Source organism: Epinephelus lanceolatus, chromosome 17 (assembly GCF_041903045.1).
Source record: "Epinephelus lanceolatus isolate andai-2023 chromosome 17, ASM4190304v1, whole genome shotgun sequence".
Classification (NCBI taxonomy): Eukaryota; Metazoa; Chordata; class Actinopteri; order Perciformes; family Serranidae; genus Epinephelus; species Epinephelus lanceolatus.
Genome location: NC_135750.1, coordinates 26,772,757 through 26,782,363, shown reverse-complemented (window position 1 = coordinate 26,782,363; position 9,607 = coordinate 26,772,757).

Below are 9,607 nucleotides of genomic sequence, written 5' to 3'. Positions count from 1 at the left end.
TGGGCACACGCCATTTTTCGCTTTTGTCTGCATGTACACTTTTAGTATGGATCCAACACAAATGCAACATACCTAAGTTGTAGCCTAATTACTTACTGGTTACGCTTAAGTAGCTACGGAGTGACTTCAGTGGTCATAGGTGTTTAAACAATCATTTAGCCACTTCAGTGCTTTTTGCTTTACGGACACGAGTGAATAAATCAGATTGTTGCAACTTAGGTTCAAGAAAATATGATGATGGATCCAGGTGAATTAACTTTGCTGTGATGTAAAGAAATTGCGAGAAATCTGTTTTACGAGTTACATCAACAAATGTGGTAAGCCTAAAATTAGTGGTTTGCGTGGACAGGGCGATCTGGGATGGAGTCTAATCCAGCCGCCCCTGGTTTTAGGACTACCCAGCGCTTTAGAAGCTTTGCTTAACTAAAGACTGATGACTTTCTCCCTGATTTTGTGTTTAGATGGGCAGATACAATTTCAGAGTTTAAAAAAACTCCCTACATTGCAGAACCAATAGTAAATCTGCAGGGCGGTCCTTCGGTGGCTCGCTGAACTCTTGTGCTCGTAAACATAGCCCCACTAGAAACACATGTAGCGGTACAAAATGGCTCAGCCGTGCTCGCAGAAAACGCCGTCAAAGTTCAGTGGATGTTTGTCGCGTTTGCGGCGACACATTCTCGCCAACTAAAAGAAACAAACATAATCTTTCACAAGGCCATGACTCATCCGTCCGGCCGGACTATAACGTTAGAGGGTATCGCCTTGTTGTTTACAAATACTTCCGGGTAGAAAACCAGCAGAGCTTTTAGCTATATATAGCCTATATATCACATTTTTCACATCACTGTATCACCGTTTAGACTAATCCAATGTTTGTAAAGTCTATAAACACAATGATTGAACAAACATTACTGTTTCTGTGTGCACATTTAGCTGGGCTAACCGTTAGCTGTTAACCCTGTTAGCCATTAGCAGTGTCTGTAATAGGTAATAAGTCATTAAACGGTCCGTGAAAAAAATATCTTTCCCAGCGGATATCTTAGTTGCAACATGATTGAGCTAGCAAAGCAGTTTTGTGTTGCTATGTGTGGTATTTATTCAGTTTTGGGAAATCACGATGTCTAGAAAGCATCAGTGGCTGCAGCTGACAGGGACAGCTAACAGCAGCAGCAAAGCTAACATCAGGACATCATCTGTTAAAAGCCTCCTGTTGTTGGATATGACACGAAACTACTCCAGTTAGCTCAATAATGTTGTAACTAAGACATCCGCTGGAAAAAATATTTTCTTCACGGATGAGCACACGTTTGATAAAACGGAGTTAAATCTCTCGGCATCCATTTTCAAGCTCTCTGTGTGTTTGTTTCCTTGCGGACGAGAAAAGGAGGAGTGCACATTTCCGAGAAGGCGTGTCCTTTTCAAAAATGCAAGAGGCGTTGCTTTGTTGCCAGCCGTTTTCGCCGGTGTGTTAAACACACTTTAGAAAGGAGTGTCCCCAGACTATCAGAAGGCGGAGATCTCTGATTGTCTGGTGGCGAGACTAACCCAGCGCTGTTGGTTTTGTCAGTCTTGTCATTTGCCATACTGCATACTACCAGTCAGCTGGTGTTGGAAGTAACATGAACAAAAAGTAACCTAGTTGGAAACAGATTATGTAGGTATTCGTTTTGAGATTTGGATTTTCAGTTTTAGGGTAGGGTAGGGGGTTCGTCCCCCAGGTGGGTGGAGCCTGCATGCTGTCTCTGTATCACCATGGGTCTCTGGGTGCTCCAGCTTCCTCCCACAGTCCAAAGACACGCAGGTTAATTGGTAACTCTAAATTGCCCGTAGGTGTGAATGTGAGCATGAATGGTTGTCTGTCTCTATGTGTCAGCCCTGCGATAGTGTGTATCCCCCCAGGATGTACCCTGGCTCTCACCCAATATCAGCTGGGATAGGCTCCAGCCCCCGTGCGACCCCCAACAGGATAAGTGGTTACAGAGAATGAATGAATTTATGTTATTACGTCACAAGAAGTGCATACATTGTACCTTGTTCAACCCTTTTGCATTACAAACATGCATAAAATATACCAAACCTTTTGGAAAGCGTTTTCCATTATTTATTCAAACCTTTATTTAAGACTGTGGGAATCAATTGCAGGACTCCTTGATTTTCAATGTTAATAACAAATAACGATACAAACAACAATACTGTAGAATAACAGAATCCTAAATAATTAATGCCTTTAATTAAACTGACAGAGCCCTACTAGCTTCCACGTTGCAAGTGGGACACAAACATAACAGCACAGCAGATCCTCCCAAATGTTAAATATTGTATAGGGGCAGACAGCTTAAATTGATAACAGTTAAGAAATGGAAAAAAATATGTAGCTGATAGCTGTACTGTCATTTTAGTTTTTCTAGGAGAATTCAAATGACTATTTAACAGCCTTACTGGCCAGTCCATCACAAAGCTATAACAACTAGACTGACTGTTATATTCACACTGACAATTTAGAGTATCCAATCCACCTGCATGACTTTGGACTGTGTGAGGAAACCTGAGCACAGAAACCAGCAAGATATCATCAAGGTATTGATCATGTTTCCTTCTTGCTGAGAAGCAACAGCGCAGCCATATGTAAGAGGCATCAGTTAGAAGCCACAATGATGGTCTCCTGGGGTTTTGATACCATAAAGACGTTAAATATGACCGAGGTCAGTGGCTTCCATGTGGCAGGGAGCCAGATCACTGAAACTGTCCCCAGCATGGGTTGGAAGTCAGGGGGCCATCAGCCTGTCCGTCCATCCATCCATCTTTCTGTCCGTCCAAAATAAACATATCTAGGTATCTCTTTTTGTTTCACTTTGAGGCATTTGTGCCTTTTTGTTGTGGTTTTTCTTTTGATTCTGTGCCAGAAAAGTGATGCAAATCACATATGAATCCAAGTGTGAAAACTTGAACGCTTATTTGGCCAGCTCCTTGCTGACTTTGTACGATGCTGCCCTTGTTTTGTTGCACCTCTGCTTGCCTGTGACTAAGAAGCAAAAGTAAAGCAGGCATAGCAGCCCGGCGGCACAAACAAAAGAAGAACATTTTGCAAACACATGCATATGATTAATGTTCCCACACATATCATCCATCCCTGCCTCCTGCCGCCGTATGCTATATTACCAAAAAACCAAGGCCTCACAAGATGGAGCGTTCTATAGAGAGGAAATACATCTTTGAGTCGTACACTGAGGGAATATTATTAGAGTAAAGAATTAACAAGCTTTAATAATTACTTAAACAACATTTTCATTTAGTCATAATGCATAAAGCTATGATGTACATGTTCTTTTCATCAGCCGGCACAGTTTGTTACCAGTACATTTGGTAGCAATGTGAATTATGTGATAAGCAAACAGTGGTTTGCTGTGCAGTTAATTGTTGATTACAAGATATATACTGCTGTGTTAATACAGTTTGTTTGCTCCCATGTCTATGAATTTGTAATTATTGTGCGCTAGTCCTAATCATCATTAGTCACAAACAACAATAGAGATTAAACAATTGTCTGTCTAATCTTGCTTTTCTTTTCTATCTCTTACTGTCTCTCTTTCAGTCCTTTGCTTTTAGTAGTGACGCACTCTTCTCTCGGCCCCCTGATTGTATAAAATATTAATCAAAACTTATCATCTACCGTCAGTTCAGCCAACTCAATTAGATGTTTATTCTTACAACCCGAGTAATATGGCAACGGCTTCACTTAGTTGTAAGAGCAAAGTGGAAAAAAGAGTCGCTAAATTAAACAAGCTGCCGTTCAACTTGTCATGACATTTAAAGCAAAGTGACTCATAAAGTCTGTTTGCAAGCATAGAAAAAAGCTTCATGTTGTTTAATTTCAACTCCATTTAAAGAACCTGGCATCCATTTGACAAGTGTATAGACAAATGAAATACTACTTCACTGCATATGTGTGTAGACTTACGCAAATTAACTCTAACATGCTGACAATTTAAAAAAAATAAATATGAAAGTGGGCTTAATTACATATTTTCACCCGAATAATCAAACATAGAAAATTACTTAGTTTATGAAACCATAGTTGAATGATTGTTGGACTAAAACAATGTATGTAAAATGCTAAAGATAACTGTATTGCTGTATAACATCCATTCCAGATACAGATAGTTTAACCAATGTAGCTTTATTTTGAGCTCTCACAAGAAAAACACTACAGTAGTATGTTCAGTTTTTCACTGTGCTTGTCTGTGACTGCTTCTCTCTCCTTCCACAATGACCCGAGGGGGAAGCGATAGAGACAGTCTGTGCAGATGGATGGACTTTTAACAATGCTGTGTGTCTGCAGTCTGAGTGATGTGCAGCCTGACAGCGTGTGCAGACGACCTGACTGAGGCTAACTGGACAAGCCTGGGCTACAGCATGTGTCAGTCCTCACTGACAGCTGTCACCTGTAGCAGTGTAACCAGGGAGAAAAGTAGAAATACTGCGTTACTTAATGAAGATGATTTGTGTCAATTTTCACTTTAACACTAACAAAAATAGTCTCACTTTGGCATATTCCTTTGACACCTATTCTTTCACTTGTTTCTCTAATTAAAGGAAAGAATCTTGAAAAGGGCATACATCCTAGTCTGTGCTACCTATGCACATTGAGTCCCTGGCCACTGAAAATTCTGCACCTGTGCTGCCGTCATCAAAATAGCGGCTACAATGGCCAACCAATGGATTCAATCTTTGTCTGTGGTTAAAAACATATTTTTTGCTTCGAAAGGTTCCTAAGTAAGTGAACTGACCCCGAAGTATCTAAGTGGTGATAAGAGCTGACTGAATTCTCTAAATGCTAAGGAAAGGAGCTTCAGTGCTTCCTTTCTTATCTCCTTTAGCATAGGGTACACTGCATCATCCTTTACGGATGGAAAGCAGATAATGCCATCCCACAGTTCCTTACAGAGCAACATTTAAAGCAATGCACCATTTGGCCATTCATGAAAACACCTTAAGCCTATCTTGCATTTTCATACAGTGAAACTAATTGGGATTCATGTGGATAAATAGTGGACGGGAGGGTGAGCATAAGTAACCATTCTTAATGTGACAACCATTTTGTTTCACTTTTGGGACTTTTAGCCTGTATTCCTTTTCTTATTTTAAGACAAAATAGTGGTACTTAAAGGGCCAGTGTGTAATATTTGGCATGGTTTATTGTCAAATCTGAATCTGAATCTGAATATTCTACCCATTAATATGTTTATACAAGTGTATAATCGCTATAAAATAAAATTCGTTTGGTTTTCTTAGCCTTATAATTATGCTTTTTTATATATTTATATATATATATATATATATATATATATATATATATATATATATATATATATATATATATAGCAAGGGCCTTGCTTTAGAGAGGTCGCCATCTTGCGCCGCCATGTATGTACAGCAGCCCGAGCGGACAATCCAGCCAGCCAGAGAACGCGTTTCGCGTGTATAAATAAACCAAAGAAGACAGCAGAAGGAAGGAAGAAGGAGGAGGAAACAGCAGAGTGTTAGTAGTTCGTCGATAGAGAGTAGTGAAAAGTTTTTTTAGTTATAAAGTTTGCGAATGGACCACACTTACCACGCAACAGGAGAGAATGAACCCGAACCCCATCATCTGCAAGGAAAAGAAGACGCAACTTCACTCTTTGTGATGCACTCTCTGCGGCGCTTTTCCTCCTGATGATATATCTCCCCAACAGTGGTAGCACCGAATCCCATTCTGTGCATCAAAATGGGAGCGGAGGATTCAGCCTCTCTTCTCGCCCGCTCAGCATCAAACACATGGAGTTCCTCATCTGTATGCTCCGGCTCAAACAGGTATGGCTCTGGGTCTGTGTCCGCTACAAGAAACTCTTCAAAATCACGTTCAAAGTCGTCCATTGCAGCTACTATAGTCCGAAGATATTGCTAGGCTAAATAAACAGCTGAGCTCTGTTTACAGGCTACGCTGTTAGTCAGTGTGCGGGCTGGAGATTGGTGGAGCAGAGAGGGGAGGGCTGCCCTGCGTGGTACTGTAAGTGACTATGTGTGTATGAAGTGTGTGTGTTACGCCAGAAGAGTCAGAGTTTGGGACGGAGTCTTTTACCCCCTGGAGTGTTACCGGAGTTTTTGGAGTGCTCAAATAAACTGGCCTTTTTCCCGAACGCTCCTCTGGTCTCCTGCTCGTGAGGGATTCATTACAATATCGTAACATGGTTTAGATTTCTAAATAAATATTCACCTCGTTGCTAGATAGACCTACTCCTGAAAAACTCGTGTCTGCGCAAGGCTTTTTGTCCCTACGAGGCCACCATCATTTACCTGATGGGAGGGGTGAGCCCTGCAATCTAGAATTTGACCATTGATGTCACTGTTTTTCCATTTTCCACACTGGCCCTTTAAAATAGTACAAAATAGTACTTTAGTAATGAAGTAATACTTTTGTAACGGGTTGCCAATGGATTCATAGCAATCATGAAACAACACGGTGAGAATGCACGGGGCAAAGTATCTAAGACAGGTTAGGGTTAGTATAGCCCTGTTTCCACCAAACGCTTTCAGTATGGTACCTTTGGGATGTTTGAAATTAGCAGATTTGTGTATTTAGTCCTTCTCAGGCTCAGGGGTTTAATGTTGCCCACCTAATGCTGTTTTTCTCCAAGTGAGGATTAGAACATATACAGTTCACATAACCCGGTTAAAATTAATATATATTTTTAAATGCTTTAAGATCCACCCATTACTAAAAGTATATGTTGTACAAAAATCAAAGTAATGGTCAAAGTTGTCACAGAAATTTAAGGAGGATTGATTCATGTCATCAGCTCATGCACTGAGTAACTTTACAAGTTAATGTTCCACCTTAAAAGTTGCCGGCCGTCGGCCCAGTGGATTAAGTTTCTTTTCTCTGACTCCAGCTGCTGTAAGAGGCAGCAAAACATCCTTTCATTTCCTAGTTACAGTTTACTAATAAAACTCTCCAAGGTATGAATAGCAGTGGTCACAAACCCAGCCACAACTCAGCCCTGAGCAGAGTGACCGTCTGCTACTGACCAATCAACGAACTCTGTTCACAGCTCCATTGGTACCATCTACAACTTTTCACAGTGGAAACAGAAAAAATGTGTACCAAACTGAACTGTATTGTACCGTACTGCTCAGTGGAAACGGAGCTCATCCGTTTTCAGTGTCTGTTATCAGAGATGTCCATCTTTGAAAATAGATACTGCCCAAACCTAGTAAGTGATATTAGCACATGGGATAGGTTTGTCTTAAGGACGATTTTTTTCCCCTTAACTAAGAAATCCCTTTCTGGCAGAAAGCCATAAAGGCAAACATCTCCCAACAGCGTCATACTACAGTGGGTTACATGCCACTTGAAGAAGTTGTTACTAGTAGGCTGACTGATTTGTCCATTAAAAAGAGATTCAGCATATTAGTTGCATGTGTCAAGGAAAAAAACATCATTCCAGACATGACTGAACTGTGTCAGAAAAGAGCAAATATTAGACACATCTTGAAACTGGCCAACAAAGACAGAAATTTAATAAGATAGTTGCCAGACACTGCAGCAGTATTACCACAGTATTATGTAAACTTCACTGTGACACAGTCTACAAAAACTGTACATGAGTTTCACACAGCCGGTATTTGTGGCAGGGCTGCCTTTTAGAAAGCACACTGTATTCAAGGCCAACAAATAAACACCTGCTGTAAACCTGGACCCTGAGCAAAAGCAAGAGGCGATATTATCTAATGAGTCATCTTTCACCCTCTTTAGATACTGAGGAAAGCTAAACGATGCTTTCAACCCACAATGTCTGTTGCCGACAGTTAAACATGGCAGCAGAGCTGTAATAGTAGGGGCAGCCATCTACTGGGGACCATTAGGTCTGATGATTGCTCTGCATGATTGCATAACAGCCAAAGAATATGAAGCTATTTTACACAACCAAGTGCACCCTGTGGTGCAAATGCTGTTCCCTTGTGATGTTCCCATATACCAAGATGATAACGCCATGATGCACGCTGCTAAATAAATTAAAAAGTGGTTTCATGAACACCAGGAAGAAGTCACACATCTTTTAATTTAAAACATCTAAACATCATTGGACCTTTGGGATTTTTTTGAGGAGAAGTGTGCAAAGTAGATTTTCACCTCCTTCATCTTTCAAAGACTGGATCCTGTCATTGTTGAAGAATGGTTTAATATTGCACCATGCACACTGTAGGTCGCTGTATGACATAATTTCAAGGAAGCTTTAAGCTGCTCTGAAGGCTAGCCGACCTCCTTACCGTACTTTCATATACAGTTTTGTGTTTCATTTATTCCTTCTTGACCTTCTATATGTCAGAGGCATGTTGTAAGTTTAGGGCTGTAATTGAGTGATGGCAGCTTATTCCACAAACAACAGTCTTCCTATGCTTCCACAGTCTGCATCTGCCCCCCGAGTCTAAATATGAGTAGGTACCTGTCTACTATAGGTGCATGATTTATGATAGTGAAGTCTCATTTGTGCTCTCTATGCAGAACAGGTGCGCTTTGTTTGTAGCTCTATACTTCTCTGGACTTGTCTTTTGGCAGTTCTGTTCTTTCCCTTATTTTCCATTAAGCTGCCACTCTGCCTATGGAAAGCTGCAAGTCACCGAGCCAATTCATATTTCTGTCTCTCCCTGCAAAAAGGTTCAGGGTTATCACGAGCAAGAACTCTCCATTTCATCTTTAATCTGTGAATATTACTCTAAAACTCTTTATTTACTTTCATTTTATTGGCATTATTCATTCAAACCTTGGATAAGTTGTCTTTATAGGTAAGTGTTTATAAGTGATTAAAATAATTGACCACATCTGAAAGCTAAATACATGTCTCAGAGACAGCAGTTGCTCAGTTCGCCTGCTGTTTCTATTTGAAAGTGAATTCCGAGTAAAAACGCATCCAACCAGTTAGGAGTCTGAAGCACAAGGTCTGACTGCTACTATCAATCATTCGCAGCCAGATGTCTTGGAGGATGGAGCCATAGGAAGAACAAGAGGTGTGTCATTATTTGTCTCAGTTTGAATTTTTGATACCATTTTACAGCTTTAGTAATCATCTAAATCTATCATTTGTTGTTGTTGTTGTTGTTGTTGTTGTTGTTAACAAAACCCTGTGAAAAGACACGAACAACAATATTTTAGTCCTTTTTTTGCAATATTTCCCAAATTTCCTAAATTGTCTGTGGCACTCAGCCCCTAATCTCTGTAAGTGTGTTTTAAAGATCTGATTTTTGTATCAGATGTGTTCTGGTGTCCATATGTAGTCTGCAGCCTAAGTAGTATTGACCAATTGCATTTGAAGGGCAAGCAGTCTGTTTGGCGAGGTGGAACGCCTTGGTCAAAATGCAATCTCAGAACCCATTCGTTATAATCAAACAACACATTCTCACTCCGACCTTGTCACATATAGACGTTTTGCATAGACCATCCACGTCCAGTTACGACATGCAAGGTACCCTGGGTGCGTTGGTTGTTGACACTCTGAGACACAAAGTCAAGTTATCCCTATTAGATGCATTGTTTTCTTTCAAGATACACTTTCACGGGAAGTTAACTGTT